We start from the raw sequence: 24,770 nt of genomic DNA, 5'->3' as shown, positions 1-24,770 counted from the left end.
AAGTGATTGTGACGTTAAGTGATTTGGACGTTAAGTGATTTGGTCGTTAAGTGATTTGGACGTTAAGTGATTTGGTCGTTAAGTGATTTGGTCGTCAAGTGATTTGGACGTTAAGTGATTTGGTCGCTAAGTGATTTGGGCGTTAAGTGATTTGGACGTTAAGTGATTTGGATGTTAAGTGATTTGGTCGCTAAGTGATTTGGATGTTAAGTGATTTGGACGTTAAGTGATTTGGTCGTTACGTGATTTGGACGTTAAGTGATTTAGTCGTTAAGTGATTTGGACGTGAAGTGATTTGGACGTTAAGTGATTTGGACGTGAAGTGATTTGGACGTGAAGTGATTTGGTCGTTAAGTGATTTGGTCGCTAAGTGATTTGGTCGTTAAGTGATTTGGACGTTAAGTGATTTGGACGCTAAGTGATTTGGACGTTAAGTGATTTGGTTGCTAAGTGATTTGGACGTTAAGTGATTTGGACGTTAAGTGATTTGGTTGCTAAGTGATTTGGACGTTAAGTGATTTGGACGTTAAGTGATTTGGTCGTTAAGTGATTTGGTCGCTAAGTTATTTGGTCGTTAAGTGATTTGAACGTTAAGTGATTTGGGCGTTAAGTGATTTGGACGTTATGTGATTTGTACGTTAAGTGATTTGGACGTTAAGTGATTTGGTCGTTAAGTAATTTGGACGTTAAGTGATTTGGACGTTAAGTTATTTGGTCGTTAAGTGATTTGGGCGTTACGTGATTTGGTCGCTAAGTGATTTGGACGTTAAGTAATTTGGTCGTTAAGTGATTTGGACGTTAAGTGATTTGGTCGTTAAGTGATTTGGTCGTTAAGTGATTTGGACGCTAAGTTATTTGGCCGTTAAGTGATTTGGTCGTTAAGTGATTTGGACGCTAAGTGATTTGGCCGTTAAGTGATATGGTCGTTAAGTGATTTGGACGTTAAGTGATTTGGATGTTAAGTGATTTGGTTGCTAAGTGATTTGGACGTTAAATAATTTGGACGTTAAGTGATTTGGACGTTAAGTGATTTGGTCGCTAAGTGATTTGGACGTTAAGTAATTTGGACGTTAAGTGATTTGGACGTTAAGTGATTTGGACGTTTAGTGATTTGGTCGTTAAGTGATTTGGACGTTAAGTGATTTGGTCGTTAAGTGATTTGGTCGTCAAGTGATTTGGACGTTAAGTGATTTGGTCGCTAAGTGATTTGGACGTTAAGTGATTTGGTCGCTAAGTGATTTGGACGTTAAGTGATTTGGACGTTAAGTGATTTGGACGTTAAGTGATTTGGTCTCTAACTGATTTGGATGTTAAGTGATTTGGACGTTAAGTGATTTGGTCGTTACGTGATTTGGACGTTAAGTGATTTGGTCGTTAAGTGATTTGGACGTGAAGTGATTTGGACGTTAAGTGATTTGGACGTGAAGTGATTTGGACGTGAAGTGATTTGGTCGTTAAGTGATTTGGTCGCTAAGTTATTTGGTCGTTAAGTGATTTGGACGTTAAGTGATTTGGACGCTAAGTGATTTGGACGTTAAGTGATTTGGTTGCTAAGTGATTTGGACGTTAAGTGATTTAGACGTTAAGTGATTTGGTTGCTAAGTGATTTGGACGTTAAGTGATTTGGACGTTAAGTGATTTGGCCGCTATGTGATTTGGCCTTTAAGTGATTTGGACGTGAAGTGATTTGGTCGTGAAGCAAGCAAAGGAGATATAAGTTAAATGCTTAATTCGTTCTGATAGCATCGACAGTTACCCCCTTTACCCTCAAAAAACGTACTTTATAATATTTAAACAATGGATATTAATACATAAAGAAACTAACATTATAAACACATGTTAAACGAAACGTGGTTAATCAATGAATTGATTTAAATCTACTGTACCTACAACAGCCAATCATTAACAGGGGAATGGGTGGTAAGTGAAGACATTGAGCTCTATGGAAGCACTACATTACTATACATTACACTACTATACTCTACTATACATTACACTACTATACATTACATTACTATACATTACACTACTATACTCTACTATACATTACACTACTATACACTACATTACTATACACTACATTACTATACACTACATTACTATACACTACTATGCATTACACTACTATACACTACATTACTATACACTACATTACTATACATTACACTAATATACATTACACTACTATTCTCTACTATACATTACCTTACTATACATTACATTACTATACATTACACTATTATACACTACATTACTATACACTACATTACTATACACTACTATACATTACACTACTATACTCTACATTACTATACGTTACTATACACTACACTTCACTACTATACATTACCATACACTATACATTACACTACTATACACTACATTACTACACATTACACTACTATACACTACATTACTATACATTACACTACTATACACTACACTACTATAAATTACACTACTATACACTACGTAACTATACACTACACTACTATATACTACATTACTATACATTACACTACTATATACTACATTACTATACATTACACTAATATACACTACATTACTATACACTACACTACTGTACACTACACTACTATACACTACATTACTATACATTACACTACCATACACTGCACTACTATACACTACACTACTTTACACTACACTACTATACATTACACTACTATACACCACACTACGATACACTACACTACTATACACTACACTATACACTACACTATACACTACTATACACTACACTACTGTACACTACACTATACACTACACTACGATACACTACACTACTATACACTACACTATACTCTACACTACTATACACTACTATACACTACACTACTATACACTACACTACTATACACAACACTACTATCCACTAAACTACTATACACTATACACTACTATACACTACACCACCATACACTACACTACTATACACTACACTATACACTACACTATAATACTATACACTATACTACTATACACTACTATACACTACTACACACTACACTATACACTACACTATACACTACACTACTATACACTACACTATACAGTACACTATGCACTACACTACTATACACTACACTACTATACACTACACTATATACTACACTACTATACACTACACTATACACTACACTACTATACACTACACTACTATACACTACACTATACACTACACTACTATACACTACACTAAACACTACAATATACACTACACTACTATACACTACACTACTATACACTTCACTACTACACACTACACTATACACTACAGTACTATACACTACACTATACACTACACTACTATACACTACACTACTATACACTACTATACACTACACTATACACTACACTACTATACACTACACTATACACTACTATACACTACACTACTATCCACTACACTACTATACACTACATTATACACTACACTACTATACACTACACTACTATACACTACACTACTATACACGACTATACACTACACTACTATACACTACACTACTATACACTACACTATACACTACACTACTATACACTACACTACTATCCACTACACTACTATACACTACACTATACACTACTATACACTACACTATACACTACACTATACACTACACTACACGACTATACACTACATTACTATACACTACACTACTATACACTACACTACTATACACTACTATACACTACACTACTATACACTACACTATATACTACACTACTATACACTACTATACACTACACTATACACTACACTACTATACACTACACTACTATACACTACACTACTATACACTACACTATACACTACACTACTATACACTACACTACTATACACTACACTACTATACACTACACTACTACACACTACACTATACACTACAGTACTATACACTACACTATACACTACACTACTATACACTACACTATACACTACACTACTATACACTACACTATACACTACACTACTATACACTACACTACTATACACTACACTACTATACACTACACTATACACTACACTACTATACACTACACTATACACTACACTACTATACACTACTATACACTACACTACTATACACTACACTACTATACACTACACTATACACTACACTACTATACACTACACTACTATACACTACACTACTATACACTACACTATACACCACACTACTATACACTACACTATACACTACACTACTATACACTACTATACACTACACTACTATACACTACACTATACACTACACTACTATACACTACACTACTATACACTACACTATACACTACACTATACACTACACTATACACTACACTACTATACACTACACTACTATACACTACACTATACACTACACTACTATACACTTCACTACTATACACTACACTACTATACACTACACTATACACTACACTATACACTACTATACACTACACTATACACTACTATACACTTCACTACTATACACTACACTATACACTACACTATACACTACACTACTATACACTACACTATACACTACTATACACTACACTACTATACACTACACTATACACTACACTACTATACACTACACTATACACTACACTACTATACACTACACTATACACCACACTACTATACACTACACTACTATACACTACTATACACTACACTACTATACACTACACTACTATACACTACACTACTATACACTACTATACTACACTATACACTACACTATACACTACACTATACACTACACTACAATACACTACACTACTATACTACACTATGCACTACACTATACACTACACTATACACTACACTACAATACACTACTATACACTATACTACTATACACTACACTACTATACGCTTTACTACTATACACTACACTATACACTACTACTACACACTACACTATACACTACTACTACACACTACACTACTACACACTACACTACTATACACTACACTACACACTACACTACTATACACTACACTATACACTACACTATACACTACAGTATACACTACACTACTATACACTACACTACTATCCACTACACTACTATGCACTACACTATACACTACACTACTATACACTACACTATACACTACTATACTACACTATACACTACACTATACACTACACTACTATACACTACACTATACACTACACTATACACTACACTACTATACACTACACTACTATACACTTCACTACTATACACTACACTATACACTACACTACTATACACTACACTATACACTACACTACACTATACACTACTATACACTACACTACTATACACTTCACTACTATACACTACACTATACACTACACTACTATACACTACACTATACACTACACTACTATACACTACACTATACACTACTACACTACACTATACACTACTACACTACTATACACTACACTATACACTACTATACACTATACACTACTATACACTACACTACTATACACTACACTACTATACACTACACTACTATACACTACACTATACACTACTACTACACACTACACTACTATACACTACACTACTATACACTACTATACACTACACTATACACTACACTATACACTACACTACTATACACTACACTACTATACACTACACTATACACTACACTACTATACACTACACTATACACTACACTATACACTACAGTATACACTACACTACTATACACTACTATCCACTACACTACTATGCACTACACTATACACTACACTACACTACTATACACTACACTATACACTACTATACTACACTATACACTACACTATACACTACACTACTATACACTACACTACTATACACTACACTACTATACACTACACTACTATACACTACACTATACACTACACTACTATACACTACACTATACACTACACTATACACTACACTATACACTACACTACTATACACTACACTACTGTAAAGAGTCTAGTCCGACAGGCCACACTATTCATTATCCGAGGCGAGTTGACGCTGCACGCGCTCACTCCGATCCCTCGGGTAAGCTCCCATCGCCCCGCCTCATCCGGTGACGTCACATCCCTCTCTCTCTCTAGCCCCGCCTTCTCTCTCTCTCCTTTCCCTCGTGACGTCATTCTAAACCGTAACCTGGGATCACGTGAGCATCAGCACTACATCACTCACCATCCCCACCCAACCCAACCCCACCCCCACAACGTTCTGAAGAAGAAGTCGCCCTCCAATTAGCACAACCCGTGCAAGTCCAAGGGATTCAGGGGAAACCCCCGACAGCAGAAGAGAGCAAGAACACGTATTTTGTATCGGTCAATAAACATGCAATTTCGAACTTGACCAGAGTGTCGTCACGTTGTGTGTGTGGAGGTGCGGCGTTTTTTTAACCACCACAGGGACCAAAAGGGGGCTCTGGACGGGTGCGAGGGGCTGGTACCCCCTTCACCTTCAATTAAATACCACTAAGCCACGATTTAAAACTTTCATTAAGCTTGTGCTGGAGGCCCCGGGGGAACAGGCGTCGATGACGTCTCCTGGCCAAACCTCATTCTAAACACATGTTAAAAGAAACGTGGTTAATCAATGAATTGATTTAAATCCACTGTACCTACAACAGCCAATCATTAACAGGGGAATGGGTGGTAAGTGAACACATTGAGCTCTATGGAAGCACTACATTACTATACATTACACTACTATACTCTACTATACATTACTATACATTACATTACTATACATTACATTACTATACACTACATTACTATACATTACACTACTATACTCTACATTACTATACATTACACTACTATACTCTACTATACATTACATTACTATACACTACATTACTATACATTACACTACTATACTCTACATTACTATACATTACACTACTATACTCTACTATACATTACATTACTATACACTACATTACTATACACTACATTACTATACATTACATTACTATACATTACACTACTATACTCTACTATACATTACATTACTATACACTACATTACTATACACTACATTACTATACATTACACTACTATACTCTACTATACATTACATTACTATACATTACATTACTATACTCTACTATACATTACACTACTATACACTACATTACTATACATTACTATACATTACATTACTATACATTACATTACTATACTCTACTATACATTACACTACTATACACTACATTACTATACATTACACTACTATACTCTACATTACTATACTCTACTATACATTACATTACTATATATTACATTACTATGCATTACACTACTATACTCTACTATACATTACATTACTATACACTACATTACTAAACATTACATTACTATACATTACACTACTATACTCTACGTTACTATACACTGCACTTCACTACTATACATTACTATACACTATACATTACACTACTATACACTACATTACTACACATTACACTACTATACACTACACTACTATACACTACATTACTATACATTACACTACTATACACTACACTACTATAAATTACACTACTATACACTGCATTACTATACACTACACTACTATATACTACATTACTATACACTACACTACTGTACACTACATTACTTTACACTACACTACTATACATTACACTACTATACACCACACTACTATACACTACACTATACACTACACAATTATATACTACATTACTATACATTACACTACTATACACTACATTACTATACACTGCACTACTATAAACTACACTACTATACACTACATTACTATACACTACATTACTATACACTACACTACTATACACTACACTATACACTATACTATACACTACACTATACACTACTATACACTATACTACTATACATTACATTACTATACACTACATTACTATACACGACACTACTATACACCACACTATACACTACTATACACTACACTACTGTACACTACACTACTATACACTACACTATACACTACACTATACTCTACACTACTATACACTACACTACTATATACTACACTACTATACACTACACTACTATACACAACACTACTATCCACTAAACTACTATACACTACTACACACTACACTATACACTACACTACTATACACTACACTATACACTACTACACTATACACTACACTACTATACACTACACTACTATACACTACACTACTACACTACACTATACACTACACTACTATACACTACACTACTATACACTTCACTACTATACACTACACTATACACTACACTATACACTACACTACTATACACTACACTACTATAGACTACACTATACACTACACTATACACTACACTACTATACATTACACTATACACTACTACACTATACACTACACTACTATACACTACACTACTATACACTACACTACTATACACTTCACTACTATACACTACACTATACACTACACTATACACTATACTACTATACACTACACTACTATACACTACACTATACACTACACTACTATACACTACATTACTATACACTACACTATACACTACTACTCTACACTATACACTACTATACACTATACACTACTATACACTACACTACTATACACTATACACTACACTACTGTAAAGAGTCTAGTGCGACAGGCCACACGATTCATTATCCGAGGCGAGTTGACGCTGCACGCGCTCACTCCGATCCCTCGGGTAAGCTCCCATCGCCCCGCCTCATCCGGTGACGTCACATCCCTCTCTCTCTCTAGCCCCGCCTTCTCTCTCTCTCCTTTCCCTCGTGACGTCATTCTAAACCGTAACCTGGGATCACGTGAGCATCAGCACTACATCACTCACCATCCCCACCCAACCCAACCCCAACCCCACAACGTTCTGAAGAAGAAGTCGCCCTCCAATTAACACAACCCGTGCAAGTCCAAGGGATTCAGGGGAAACCCCCGACAGCAGAAGAGAGCAAGAACACGTATTTTGTATCGGTCAATAAACATGCAATTTCGAACTTAACCAGAGTGTTGTCACGTTGTGTGTGTGGAGGTGCGGCGTTTTTTTAACCACCACAGGGACCAAAAGGGGGCTCTGGACGGGTGCGAGGGGCTGGTACCCCCTTCACCTTCAATTAAATACCACTAAGCCACGATTTAAAACTTTCATTAAGCTTGTGCTGGAGGCCCCGGGGGAACAGGCGTCGATGACGTCTCCTGGCCAAACCTCATTTGGCGGAGCAAGGAGGCTGAATCCTTACCCTCGGGGCTCCTCCAGAAACAACAAAAAATCACTTCGGGTGGTTACGTGGAATGTTCTAACGCTCACTGCGGAGGAGAGGCTGCCACTCCTCTGTCGGGAGCTGGACCGGTACCGCCTGGATCTCTGCATTATTCAGCAGGTCCGGTGGACTGGTTCTGGCTCCTGCCATGATGAGGGGTGGGCAGTCCTCTACTCGGGGCAGAAGGCTACCAAACAACAGGGAGTGGCTCTTCTTCTGAACAAAAGAATGAAGGGGTGTAGGAGCGTGGTGGCGAGGTGTGGGAAGCTGTAAGCCCCAGGCTACTTTGGGCTCGCCTTCCCATCAACCGGAGGCGAGGAATGGTGGTCGTGGTTACTTATGCCCCCACCGAAGATGAACATCCGTGGAGGGATGCAGGCAAAGCCGATGAGTCAGATGCCTTCTATGACCTTCTGTCACAGGTGCTTGCTAAAGTGGCCCCTCGGGATTGAGTCATCTTGTTGGGTTACTTCAATGCCCGAGTTGGTCATGATGCTGTCACCTGATCTGGAGTGATTGGAAGGCATGGGCCAGATCAGCTCAATAACAACTGTAGGAATCCATACTCTTTGTTCCGGCATCAGTGAATACACACATCATGGATGCATGCCGGGTCCATGCAAGAACATCTGCTGGACTACATAGTGACAGAACAGCGGATGCGGGCCCATGTCCTTGACACCAGGACCTACCGTGGAGATGATCTGCCAATGGACCATCGACTTGCCATCTGTAAGATGCGCCTGCCATTCTTCCACTCCGGAAGTGGGTGTACACCCAGGGCCCCATTCAAACCTATAGTGGCATGGTCTCAGGAAGCTGATGAAAGTTGCAAGCGAGAATTTCATCATCGCCCCCCATTCCTGATATCGAGGGGAAATGGATGAGATTTAGGACTATGGCTCACGCAGCTGCAATGGCTGCTTTGGGTACATGGTCCAGACCCCCCCACCCCCAGAGACCCTGGCTGACAGAGGAGGTGTTCAAGCTGGCTGAGAAAAAGCGACAGGCCCACTCTCAACGTCTACAGCATCCCACGTCAGAGAATGAGGAGGCTTACCGCAGCCTTCGCTCGGAGGTTCGGAGAGCCGTGAGTCGCTGCAAGAGCGGGTGGTGGTCGCGAGTCGCGATCACAAATCGCTCAGCTCCATCAAAAAAGCAACCTGCAGCGCCTCACCGATTACCATCATTAACGCAAAAGAACGGTCATCCAATCTCCAACCCCCCTGGAACAGGTTTTGCAGATTTTGCTGAGCATTTCTGTGAGGTCCTGGGGGAGGGAAAATTCCTCAGCCTGGAAAGACAAAGTAGCGATGACCCTGCTGAGGCTGCTATGCCTCAAATATTGGTAGAAGTGTGATGGGGCTCACGCTCCCCTCCTCCTCCTCCTCCTCCTCCTCCTCTCCCCCTTGCACCTCCTCCCCCTTTCGCGCCGGGCTGCCGCCGATCGCGTGATCGGCCTCCCCGCACCGGCAGCGTCCCTCTCTGTGGGACACGGCTCGTGGCTGGCTCCCAACCGCCTCGCGTTATTCTGCCTCTCACCCACCCCCCCCCCGTGTAAACCACCACTCACGCTGCGGGGGTGGAGGGAGGGGTGGCTGGCGTGCGCACGCAGCCACGCGAACACCCTGCGGGAAAAAAAACGCGTTCGGCAAAGCGCGGAGATCGCCTGCGCGGCGATCTCCGCGCAGGTGGATCCTGTCCATGGCAAATATTCCTCCTCCTCCTCCCCCGCGCGCTACTCCGCTGTGCAAACACGCGCGGGCGAGCGCGGACACGCCGACGCCGACGCTCGTTTTTTAGGGCGCTTCGCATCACGCGCACGAGCGGACTCGCACCGCCCCAACGCCCTTTGCACACGCGCAGGAAAATCGCGCGGCGTCGGCGCTCTGCCCTGAGGTTCGTTAGCGTGGCCCGGAGCCGAAGCGTCTAGCGAGCCAGCGTCCCAACCCGCCTGTTACCCAAAACCCTCCTCCTCCTCAACTACCTCGAGCCAAACCTTCTTGGAAGCCACACTCTTTGGTTCTACTCGGTAAAGTCACGTGGGTGAAAAAAATAAAATAAGAAAAAATTCCGCGACGTTTCGGCCACAACGCAAGCGGGCCTTCATCAGGTGAAGGGACCGGGCTGTCCAGAGGACAGCATTGGAGTGAAGGCGGCCAAGCCCAGGTCGCGTCCTTCAAGCTTGTTGTCGCGGCTTAAAGGACGCGACCTGCGCTTGGCTGTCTTCACTCCAACGCTGTCCTCTTGACAGCCCGGTCCCTTCACCTGATGAAGGCCCGCTTGCGTTGTGGCCGAAACGTCGTGATTTTTTGTTATTTTATTTTTTCACCCACGTGACTTTACCGAATGGAACCAAAGAGTGTGGATCCTTGCAGCCGCGACAGCTTCAAATCTAGCATCTTCCCGTAACCCCTCGCGCTGTCCCTCACCCCGCGGTGGTACTCATGGTATCGCCGGGAGTCGGAGGGACGGGGGTCCGGGAGGTCTCTGCCTGGGTCGAGCTGCAGCGGCACTCGCCAGCGTCTCTCGGACGCTCGAGCGGCTGGGAGCACGACCGGGTTCGCCGCTTGGCTGGAGGGTGACTGACCCACCCCCGCTTTTTTTTTAATTTCCCTCCCTCGGTTACCTCCCTGTTAAAAACCCCCGGGCCAAGTTCGGTTGCCCTCCCAGCCAATGGGGCCCTACCTGGCGTGTGGCTCCCCACTTGGCTCACCACGAGCCGCTGGCCAATCGGGCGTCTACCTTTCGATTTTCAACCGATGCCCCGCCCCCCCAATCCGTCGTTTCGGTTCTTCTTTGCTTCCTAACCCACTGTCCACGTGTCCGGCTAACCCAGCGGCTCTCTCTCTCCATGGAGAGAGAGCCGCTGGGTCTGCTGAACCTTCCCTCCCTCCCATCTGCTCTCGCGCACTGCCGTTGCTTAGTCCTTTAAGCCCCGGCGCCGCTCGCTGGGTGTTTTTGGCTCTCGCCCACGGCCCTGTTTCCCCGCGTTTCAGCGCGCGCTCATCGCGGTTGCTCAGTGAGCTCGCTGTGGCCAAACAATTTTAAGTTACTCCAGGGGTCCGCAGTGCAATTCGGCCTGGGTGGGGGGGTCGGCCAATCTCCTGGCACTGGGAAACCGTGAGACGTCCCCACGAGAGGGCTCTTGGGTAAAAACCCAGGATGCCGAGTTGACCCCCACCCCTCCCATGAGGCCCTGCGTGGGGTACGTGTGTGGGGTACGTGTGTGTGTGTGTGTGGTACGTGTGTGTGGTACGTGTGTGTGTGTGTGTGGTACGTGTGTGGGGTACGTGTGTGTGGTACGTGTGTGTGGTACGTGTGTGTGTGTGTGGTACGTGTGTGTGTGTGTGGTACGTGTGTGGGGTACGTGTGTGTGGTACGTGTGTGGGGTACGTGTGTGTGTGTGTGGTACGTGTGTGGGGTACGTGTGTGTGGTACGTGCGTGGGGTACGTGTGTGGGGTACGTGTGTGTGTGTGTGTGGTACGTGTGTGGGGTACGTGTGTGGGGTACGTGTGTGTGGTACGTGTGTGTGGTACGTGTGTGTGTGTGTGTTCGTTTGGGGGCTTGTGAGGGGGTAGCAGCGCCGGCAGAGTTGCTCCGTTGCTGCGCCACCACAGAAGTCACTCCCCTGTGAGGTGCCATCTGTTGAGGAAGTGCTGAAGGCGATCCGGAGTCTGAGACCAGGAAAGGCAGCGGGCAGAGATGATCTCCCAAGCGAAATGCTGAGGGAGGGTGGCGTTTGTGCACAGACTGCCCTATATGACATCATAACAACAGTCTGGACCACTGGACGGGTTCCGCAGGATTGGAAGGATGCCCTGGTGGTCCGCCTCTTCAAGAAGGGTGACCGCACAGACTGTAACAACTACAGGGGCATCTCACTCCTCAGTGTGAGGCCGGGAAAGGTCCTGGCAAGGATTATTAAACATCGCCTCGCCAGGCACGCTGAGGAGAGGCTTGCGGAGCCCCAGTGCGGTTTCAGGAAAGGGCGGTCCTGCACAGATGCCACATTTTCTGTCCGTCTGCTACAGCAGAGGTGTAGGGAATTCCAACAAGACGTACATACAGTCATACCTCGGTATACGACCGCTTTGGAATACGTCGAATTTGGTACACGTCGCGTTTTGACAAGAAAAAAAATGTCTTGGGATACGAGGCGCTTGCTAGAACTTGTATGGGTCGGGATGAGTCACGGCGTACCCGCGTAGACCCCGATCACGACTCAGACAAAGCGCCGCTCCTCAGTCTGCCTGTACGGTAGATCTCGTTCAGTGCACGACCCTTGCTAGCAGGTCCCTGCAGGGTGGGCTGGTAGGAACATTGGAATTTTTTTTTACACCCAACAGCACGAGATTTCACTTCGTTAAAGTATTGAAAGGGGACGGACGGACGGACACATTAATCTATTGCAGGCTGGTACACTCAGTTTACAACTTCCTTCCTACCAGTATAACTCGTAGGCTATCAACTCCTCTCAGCAAGGTAAAGTGACGTTACGTTGAATTTTCATTTCAAATTTATTTTAATTTATTCACCCATTTTATTTTAATGCATGCATGCATTTTAGTAATAATAAGTAGTGTCTAAGTTACGTTACACAACCACATTAATGTATATGCCAGATAAAATATCATTTCTTATACTCTGTGACGGATTATTTACTTTCCCTTTATTGCTAATGGGGAAAATTCGTTTGGTATTCGTCACTTCCGGTATAAGTCCTCCTACCTTCTGGAACGAATTAACGACGTGTACCGAGATACCACTGTATCTGCTTTCTTGACCTGGTCAAGGCCTATGATACCATCAGTAGGCCTGGGCTCTGGGTCGTTCTTCGTGCTTTCAGAGTCCCTGACGATCATTAAGGACCTTCATGATGGTGAGCGGGCCCGGGTAAAACTACGAGCCATTCCCTGTACACCTTGGGGTGCGACAGGGATGTCCTCTGGCTCTCACATTATTTAACATCTATTTCGACCATGTAGTTCGTGAAACCTTCAATAGCTGTACCGGTGGAATTTCCATCTGGTACAGATACAATGGGAGGCTGATCGATGCCCGGGTGCGGTCAAAGGATGGCTCCCTATTGCTCAACCACGTTATGTATGCCGATGATCTGGTGATTGCTGCTCACTCTGAGGAGGAGTTGGAGACGCTGCTGCTGAACCTGGAGCATGCCACTAAGAGGTGGGGCCTTACCATCAGCCCCACCAAAACTAAGCACATGCCTGGGTGTTTTGTACCATCGGACACTCCACCCCCACAACTCCCAATCGGTGATGGGGCAGTTGTGGAGAGAGTGGAGAGTTTCTCATACCTGGGCAGTGTGCTTATGACCGGCTCCGGTTTGACAGCAGAGGTCTCACTCCGAATCAGTCGAGCGACATTGTTTACATCGGTTGCGTAACGCCGTGTGGAAGCTACCTGGTCTGTCGCTCCGCACTAAGCTTCAGGTCTTCTCGGCCACGGTCATTCCCTCCCTTCTCTACGCTTGCGAAACGTGGACCCCCCCCCTAATGGAACATCTTCGCCGGTTAGAAACATTTAGGCCGGCCCTGCATACGATCCATCCTGGGTTTAACCTGCAGGCTGGATTGTGTGAGGAGCTCACAAATCCTTGAAAGATCTGGGCAAGGTCCCCCCCCCTCTCTCTCGTCACGTGCCCCCCCCCTCTCTCTCGTCACGTGCCCCCCCCCTCTCTCGTCACGTGCCCCCCCCCCTTCTATCGTCACGTGCCCCCCTCTCTCTCGTCACGTGCCCCTCCTCTCTCGTCACGTGCCCCCCCCTCTCTCGTCACGTGCCCTCCTCTCTCTCTCTCGTCACGTGCCCCCCCCTCTCTCTCTTCACGTGCCCCCCCTCTCTCTCGTCACGTGCCCCTCCTCTCTCGTCACGTGCCCCCCCCCTCTCTCTCGTCACGTGCCCCCCTCTCTCTCGTCACGTGCCCCCCCTCTCTCTCGTCACGTGCCCCCCCTCTCTCTCGTCACGTGCCCCCCCCCTCTCTCTCGTCACGTGCCCCCCCCTCTCTCTCGTCACGTGCCCCCCCCCTCTCTCTCGTCACGTGCCCCCCCCTCTCTCTCGTCACGTGCCCCCCCCTCTCTCTCATCACGTGCCCCCCCCTCTCTCTCGTCACGTGCCCCCCCTCTCTCTCTCGTCACGTGCCCCCCCTCTCTCTCGTCACGTGCCCCCCCTCTCTCTCATCACGTGCCCCCCCCTCTCTCTCATCACGTGCCCCCCCCTCTCTCTCGTCACGTGCACCCCTCCTCTCTCTCGTCACGTGCCCCCCCTCTCTCGTCACGTGCCCCCCCTCTCTCTTCACGTGCCCCCCCCCTCTCTCTCGTCACGTGCCTCCCTCTTTCGTCACGTGGCCCTCTCTCGTCACGTGCCCCCCTCTCGTCACGTGCCCCCCCTCTCTCGTCACGTGCCCCCCCCCTCTCTCTCGTCACGTGCCCCCCCCCTCTCTCTCATCACGTGCCCCCCCTCCCCCTCGCGCTGGGCTGTGTCTATGGCGGGGGACCTTAAAGGGGAGTAACAAATCGCTCACCGACCAAACAACGACCCAACGTCCAGCTAACGTTCGCCCCCAGGGGCTGTTTGTGGTTTATTTTGTGCGCGCGCGCAGAGAGAGAGAGAGGGAGGAGAGAGGGGAGAGAGGGGGGCCAGAGATTCACACCACGCGGCAAAGACAAAGCTCCCCCCTGTAGCCTCCCACAGACTGTTGGGGCAAGTGCTGTGAGTAGCGAGTAGCCAGCAGCGCCCGTGAACTCCGGCAACTGTGGCACACGAGGGGGTGGGTGGCCAGCACCACCACCACCACCACCACGCCCGGCCGTCTTTGTCTCTCCCCCAGGCGGCGATGTTTACTACCACACACCGCCGCTACATCAGGCGCTCGTTTTGAGGCCGAGTCGACCTAGGGGGAGGCCCAGGACCGGGTTCAGACGATCTCGATCACCGGTGTCGGCCGTGAGCGGGACTCGAACCCGGGTGGCCAGGTTCTTAGCGCACTAGTACACACACACTAGTACACACACACTAGTACACACACACTAGTACACACACACTAGTACACACACACTAGTACACACACACTAGTACACACTAGTACACACACATACACACACACACACTAGTACAGAGACAAAGATCCCCCATATAGCCTTAACAGACTGTAGGGGCAAGTGCTATTAGCGAGCACCTATGAAGGCCGGAACGGTACACGAGGGGGTGGGTGGCCAGCACCACGCCCGACCGCCTTTGTCTCCCTAGTGGCGATGTTTACACACCGCACCAGGTACTCATTTGAGGCTGAGTCGACCTAGGGGAGGCCCGGGACCGGTTCAGATAATCGTCACTGGTGTTGGCCGTGAGCGGGAATCGAACCCGGGTCGCCAGGTTCATAGCGCAGCGCGCTAACCGCTACACTATGTGTGTGTACACTAGTACACACACACACTAGCACACACACACTAGTACACACACACACTAGCACACACGTACACACACTAGTACACACACACACACTAGCACACACACACTAGTACACACACACACTAGTACACACACTAGTACACACACACTAGTACACACACACTAGTACACACACTAGTACACACACTAGTACACACACTAGTACACACACACTAGTACACACACACACTAGTACACACACACTAGTACACACACACTAGTACACACACACTAGTACACACACACGTACACACACTAGTACACACACTCACTAGTACACACACACACTAGTACACACACACACTAGTACACACACTCTAGTACACACACACTAGTACACACACTAATACACACACACTAGTACACACACTAGTACACACACTAGTACACACACACTAGTACACACACACACTAGTACACACACACACTAGTACACACACACTAGTACACACACTAGTACACACACACTAGTACACACACACACACTAGTACACACACACACTAGTACACACACACACTAGTACACACACACTAGTACACACACACTAGTACACACACACACTAGCACACACACACACTAGCACACACTAGTACACACACACACTAGTACACACACTAGTACACACACACACTAGTACACACACACTAGTACACACACACTAGTACACACACTAGTACACACACACACTAGTACACACACACACTAGTACACACACTAGTACACACACACTAGTACACACACACTAGTACACACACACACTAGCACACACTAGTACACACACTAGTACACACACACACTAGTACACACACTAGTACACACACACACTAGTACACACACACTAGTACACACACACTAGTACACACGGACAAACCGAAACTCGACCCACGGGGAACACGCGGACGCCATGTATGTACGTTACATGTATGTTGATGTCTGTGTGTTGCATGTGTGTGTGTCTGTGTGTCGTGTGTTGTGTGTCTGTGTGTTGCATGTCTGTGTGTCTGTGTGTTGCATGTGTGTGTGTCTGTGTGTTTGTGTGTCTGTGTGTTGCATGTGTGTGTGTCTGTGTGTCTGTGTGTTGTGTGTCTGTGTGTCTGTGTGTTGTGTGTCTGTGTGTCTGTGTTGCATGTGTGTGTGTCTGTGTGTTGCATGTCTGTGTGTCTGTGTGTCTGTGTGTTGCATGTCTGTGTGTCTGTGTGTCTGTGTGTTGTGTGTCTGTGTGTCTGTGTTGTGTGTCTGTGTGTCTGTGTGTTGCATGTCTGTGTGTCTGTGTGTCTGTGTGTTGTGTGTCTGTGTGTTGCATGTCTGTGTGTCTGTGTGTCTGTGCGTTGAACCTCCACGTAGCCGACCGTGCTAATCGCGAGCCAAAACCACAGCAAGCAGCAGACGCGGCGATTCTGGCAGTCCTGGTGGCAGTGGTGGTGGTGGTAGCAGTGGTGGTGGTGGTGATGGTGGTGGTGATGGTGGTGGTGATGGTGGTGGTGGTGATGGTGATGGTGGTGGTAGCAGTGGTGGTGGTGGTGATGGTGGTGGTGGTGGTGATGGTGGTGGTGGTGATGGTGATGGTGGTGGTAGCAGTGGTGGTGGTGGTGGTGATGGTGGTGGTGATGGCGGTGGTGGTGGTGGCGGTGGTGGCGGTGGTAGCGGTGGTGATGGTGGTGGTGATGGTGATGGTGGTGATGGTGGTGGTGATGGTGGTGGTGATGGTGGTGGTGATGGTGGTGGTGATGGTGGTGGTGATGGTGGCGGCAGCGGCGGCGGCGGCGGCGGCTGCCTACTTCCGATACCACATCTGGATCACTTTCTGCCTCTTGATTTTCTTCTGCAACTGCAGCACTCCGTAGAGGAGAGCCTCCGCGGTGGGAGGGCATCCTGCAGGCCGGGGACCACAGCAAAGGTCACCAAGATGCCCCCGTGGAGACTTAACAGGCTGTCGGGGGGCGAGCGCCGCTAGCTAGCGAGCACCGCTAGCTCCGCTAGCTCCGCTAGCTAGCTAGCACCGCTAGCTCCGCTAGCTCCGCTAGCTAGCGAGCACCGCTACTGAGCGGCGCTACCGAGCGCCGCTACCGAGCGCCGCTACCGAGCGCCGCTAGCTAGCTAGCTAGCGAGCGCCGCTAGCTAGCGCCGCTACCGAGCGCCGCTAGCTAGCTCCGCTAGCGCCGCTAGCTAGCGGCGCTACCGAGCGCCGCTAGCTAGCTCCGCTAGCTCCGCTAGCTAGCGAGCACCGCTACCGAGCACCGCTACCGAGCGCCGCTAGCGAGGGCTACCGGCCCCGGGGGTTGCGTGGACGGCACCACGCCCGGCCGCCCAGCAGCGATGTCAACACACCGCACCAGGCGCTCATTTGAGGCTGAGCCGACCTAGGGGAGGCCCGGGGCCGGTTCAGAGAGCCGTCACCAATGGTGTTGGCCGTGAGCGGGAATCGAACCCCGGGGGGGGGGGGGGGGTGGTTCGCCGGGGGGTTCGTAGTGGAGCGTGGCCGCTGCCCACGTACACGGACACTCACACGCACCACATACACACGCACCACGCGTACACCACACGTACACACGTACACACACACCACGCGTACACACACACACGTACACACACCACACGTACACACGTACACACACACACCACGTACACCACACGTACACACACACCACGTACACACACACCACACGTACACACACACCACGCGTACACCACACGTACACACACACGTACACACACCACACGTACACACGTACACACACACACCACGTACACCACACGTACACACACACCACGTACACACGCACCACGCGTACACACATACACACACACACCACGTACACACCACACGTACACACGTACACACACACACCACGTACACCACACGTACACACACACCACGTACACACGCACCACACGTACACACACACCACACGCACCACACGTACACACACACACCACGTACACACACACCACACGTACACACACACACCACGTACACACACACCACGTACACACACACCACACGTACACACACACACCACGTACACACACACCACGTACACACACACCACACGTACACACACACACCACGTACACACACACCACACGTACACACACACACCACGTACACACACACACCACGTACACACACACCACACGTACACACACACACCACGTACACACGTACACACACCACACGTACACACACACCACGCGTACACACACCACACGTACACACACACACCACGTACACCACACGTACACACACACCACGTACACACACACCACACGTACACACACACACCACGTACACACACACCACACGTACACACACACACCACGTACACACACACCACACGTACACACACACACCACGTACACACACACCACACGTACACACACACACCACGTACACACGTACACACACCACACGTACACACACACCACGCGTACACCACACGTACACACACACCACGTACACACACCACACGTACACACACACCACGTACACACGCACCACGCGTACACACGTACACACACACCACGCGTACACCACACGTACACACACACCACGTACACACACACGTACACACGCACCACACGTACACCACACACCACACGTACACACGCACCACACGTACACACGCACCACACGTACACCACACGTACACACGTACACACACACCAAGTACACACACACACCACGTACACACACACCACACGTACACACACACCACGTACACACGTACACACGCGCACACACGCACCACACGTACACACTCACACGCACCACACGTACACACACACACCACACGTACACACGTACACACACCACACGTACACACACACCACGTACACACACACCACACGTACACCACACACCACGCGTACACCACACACCACTCGCACACACACACCACGTGCACACGTACACACGCACCACACGTACACACGCACCACGTACACAGACACCACACGTACTACACACACCACGTACACACGTACACACGCACCACACGCACACACACCACACGCACCACACGTACACACGCACCACACGTACACACGCACCACACGCACACACACACCACGTACACACACTACACGTACACATACGTACACACGTACACAGGTACACACCACACGTACACACACACGTACACACATACACACCACACGTACACACGTACACACGTACACACGCACACCACACGTACACACGCACCACACGCACACACACACCACGTACACACACTACACGTACACACACACCACACGTACACACGCACCACACGTACACACACACCACACGCACAACACGTACACACGCACCACACGTACACACGTACACACACACCACTCGCACACACACACCAAGTACACACGTACACACGCACCACACGCACCACACGCACACACACACACCACGTACACACACCACGTACACACACCACGTACACACGCACCACACGCACACACGCACCACGTACACACACTACACGTACACACATGTACACACGTACACACGCACCACGTACACACACGTACACACGTACATACACACCACACGTACACACGTACACACACACCACGCGTACACACGCACCACGCGTACACACACCACGCGTACACACACACCACACGTACACACACACACCACACGTACACACACACGTACACACGCACCACGTACACGCACCACACGTACACACACACCACACGTACACACGCACCACACATACACACACCACACGTACACACGTACACACGCACCACACGCACCACACGCACCACACGCACCACACGCACCACGTACACACACTACACGTACACACGCACCACGTACACACACCACACGTACACACACACCACACGTACTACACGCACCACGTACACACGCACCGCACGTACACACGTACACACGCACCACGTACACACGTACACACGCACCACACGTACACACACCACGTACACACACACACACACGCACACACGCACACACACCCACCCACACGCACCACGTACACACACACGCTTGTGGTGCGCGTGTGGTATGTGTGTGTGTGCGTGTGTGTGCGTGTGTGCGTGTGTGTGTGTGCGTGCGTGTGTGTGTGCGTGTGTGCGTGTGTGTGTGTGCGTGTGTTCGAACATTGTTGGCACAGTATGGGGCACAGGTGGTGCATCGGCCAGTCATCTCAGTCAGGCAAACCGTGGCAACAGGGGCTGTCCAGTGACCTCCTGCCAGCGGGCGTTCGACACTTCACGTGGCCTCAAGGTGCACATAGCCTGGCACAAGCGTCGTGGTGACGTCACCGCCACTTAGTGGCGAATGGCGGTTGTTGTTTGGTGTGTGTGTGTGCGTGTGTGTGTGTGTGTACGTCTGCGTGGGTGTGTGTGTGTGTGTGCGTGTGTGTGCGTGCGTGTGTGCGTGCGTGTGTGTGTACGTCTGTGTGCGTGTGTGTGTGTGTGTGCGTGTGTGTGCGTGTGTGTGTGCGTGTGTGCGTGCGTGTGTGTGTGTGTGTACGTCTGTGTGGGTGCGTGTGTGTGCGTGCGTGCGTGTGCTTGTGGTGTGTGCGTGTGTGTGTGTGTGCGTGTGTGTGTGTGTGTGTGCGTGTGTGTGCGTGTGCGTGTGCGTGCGTGCGTGCGTATGTGTGTGCGTGTGTGTGCGTGTGTGCGTGTGTGCGTGTGCGTGTGTGCCAGGAGCCTCACCGGGCACGTAGATGTCAACGGGGACAATGCGGTCACAGCCACGCACCACGGAGTAGGAGTAGTGGTAGTAGCCGCCTCCATTGGCACAGCTACACCAGCACACAAAGACAGACATATACACACACACACACACGGATGTATACATACAGATATAGGCAACCAATCACAACAACAACAACAACCGCCATTCGCCACTAAGTGGCGGTGACGTCACCACGACGTTTGTGCCAGGCTATGTGCACCGTGAGGCCACGTGAAGTGTCGAACGCCCGCTGGCAGGAGGTCAAGGGGCAGACCCAGCAGGTGCCACGGGTCGACTGACTGAGATGACTGGCTGATGCACCACCTGTGCCCCCTACTGTGCCAACCTGCTGTGCTTTAGCCACCCGGCGCTCCGCTCGTCGTTCTGAGCGTCGCTCCTCCGCCCTCCGTTGTTGTTGGAGGGCGACTGCCTCCAACTGCCCAGTAGCGTCCTTCACGAGCCTCCTGCACAGAGGCCGATCTTGACACCGCTGGTACCGGTCATCGGCAAGTCCACTCAGCTCCACGTCCTCCCGTACCGCATCACTCCATCGCTTCTCCAGTCCGTGCCGTGCCCATTAAGCCCACTCTTATCTGGCCATAAACAAGCTGCTTTAGGCATGCGGTGGCTGGGCATGCGGGCTACATGGCCCAGCCGATGCAGCCTTTTCTGTGGGAGCTCACTGATGGTAATGTGCCCAGATCTTTCAAGGATTTGTGAGCTCCTCACACAATCCAGCCTGCAGGTTAAACCCAGGATGGATTGTAGGCAGGCAAGCCTGAATAATTTCTAACCGACGAAGATGTTGCATTAGGGGGGGTCCACATTTCGCAAGCGTAGAGAAGGGAGGGAATGACCGTGGCCGAGAAGACCTGAAGCTTAGTGCGGAGCGACAGACCAGGTAGCTTCCACACAGCGTTACGCAACCGATGAAAAGATATTGCCGCTCGACTGATTCGGAGTGAGACCTCTGCTGTTAAACTGGAGCCGGTCATTAGCACACTGCCCAGGTATGGGAAACTCTCCACTCTCTCCACAACTGCCCCATCACCGATTGGGAGTTGTGGGGGTGGAGTGCCCGATGGTACAAAATACCCAGGCAGGTGCTTAGTTTTGGTGGGGCTGATGGTAAGGCCCCACCTCTTAGTGGCACGCTCCAGTCTCAGCAGCAGCGCTTTTAACTCCTCTGAGTGAGCAGCAATCACCAGATCATCGGCATACATAACGTGGTTGAGCAATAGGGAGCCATCCCTCGACCGCACCCGGGCATCGGTCAGCCTCCCATTGTATCTGCACCAGATGGAAATTCCTGTGGTACAGCCGTGGAAAGCTACTCAAAGATGATGTTAAGTAATGTGGGAGCCAGAGGACATCCCTGTCGCACCCCAAAGTGAACAGGGAATGGCTCTGACTCCTGGCCACGTAGCTTTACCCGGACCCGCTCACCATCATGAAGGTCCTTAATGATCGTGAGCAGAATCAGGAACTCAGAAAGCACCAAGAACTTCCACACAGCCCTGGCCTGTTGATGGTGTCATAAGCATGGACCAGGTAAATAAAGCAGAGATGCAGGTCTTGTTGGAATTTCCCGACACCTCTGTTGTAGCATACGGACAGAGAATATGGCATCCGTGCAGGACCGCCCTTTCCTGAAACCGCATTGGGGCTCCGCAAGCCTCTCCTCAGCGTGCCTGGCGAGGCGATGTTGAATAATCCTTGCCAGGACCTTTCCCGGCCTCACACTGAGGAGTGAGATGCCCCTGTAGTTGTTACAGTCTGCGCGGTCCCCCTTCTTAAAGAGGGGGACCACCAGGGCATCCTTCCGATCCTGCGGAACCCATCCAGTAGTCCAAACTGTTGTTATGATGTCAAGTAGGGCAGTCTGCGCACAAAAGCCACCCTCCCTCAGCATTTCGCTTGGGAGATCGTCACTGCCCGTCGCTTTTCCTGGTCTCAGGACTTCCTCCACAGATGGCACCTCAAGCCAACCACTCAGAAGGGGGTGGGGCCACTCCTACCAATATTTGAGGCAACGGCAGCCCTAGCACGGGCTGAGGGAATTCCCCTCCCCCCAATACCTCACGTGAACGCTCCACAAACATGCAGCCCTGTTTCCGGGGGGGCGGGGGGTCGTCGAGATCGGATTACCTTTCATTCCCTTAACGATGGTGATAACGATGGTGATAGGCGAGGCACTGCAGGTCACTTTTTTTTTCTTCATTGAGTTAAAGAGCGATTCGTGATTGCGGGCTACCGGGGCGGATTCCGTCTCCTCGGCAAACCCGCAGCCCGAG

The sequence above is a fragment of the Petromyzon marinus genome, chromosome 80 (genome assembly GCF_048934315.1).
Source record: "Petromyzon marinus isolate PM22_M1 ecotype Great Lakes invasive population chromosome 80, UKy_Petmar_22M1.pri1.0, whole genome shotgun sequence".
NCBI lineage: Eukaryota > Metazoa > Chordata > Hyperoartia > Petromyzontiformes > Petromyzontidae > Petromyzon > Petromyzon marinus.
Note: the sequence above shows the minus strand (reverse complement) of the source record.